Raw genomic sequence first — 250 nt, 5'->3', positions numbered from 1 at the left:
GGAGGTGGGGATGGATCCAGCCCCAGCTGAGCTGGCCACAGCCTGGGGAGGTGGATGCTCCTGGCAAGGCAGCAGATCTGAGGGGTGTCTCCTCCCCAGCCCCCCACTCCAGAAGCAGACTACCCCGAGCTGTCTGCAGACGAGCAGGAGGGCTGCCCGGAGGAGGACTGGGCCACGCTGGCCCCGCGGCACCGGGAGCCGGGAGAGTCCCCAGGCTGGTCCGGGGGCACCGGGGGCTGCTCTGAGCACC

The 250-nt window shown here is 71.2% G+C and overlaps 1 protein-coding gene across 1 annotated transcript in view; it reads left to right on the top strand.

The window, feature by feature from the left end:
• Positions 1-250, top strand: part of PLEKHM1 (pleckstrin homology domain containing, family M (with RUN domain) member 1) — a 53,559-nt gene that overhangs the window by 46,293 nt on the left and 7,016 nt on the right. The window lies entirely within an intron of this gene.

The sequence above is a fragment of the Chaetura pelagica genome, unplaced genomic scaffold (genome assembly GCF_000747805.2).
Source record: "Chaetura pelagica isolate M959 unplaced genomic scaffold, ChaPel_1.0 scaffold625, whole genome shotgun sequence".
Lineage (NCBI taxonomy): Eukaryota > Metazoa > Chordata > Aves > Apodiformes > Apodidae > Chaetura > Chaetura pelagica.
This window is presented reverse-complemented; position numbering and strand designations above follow the sequence as displayed.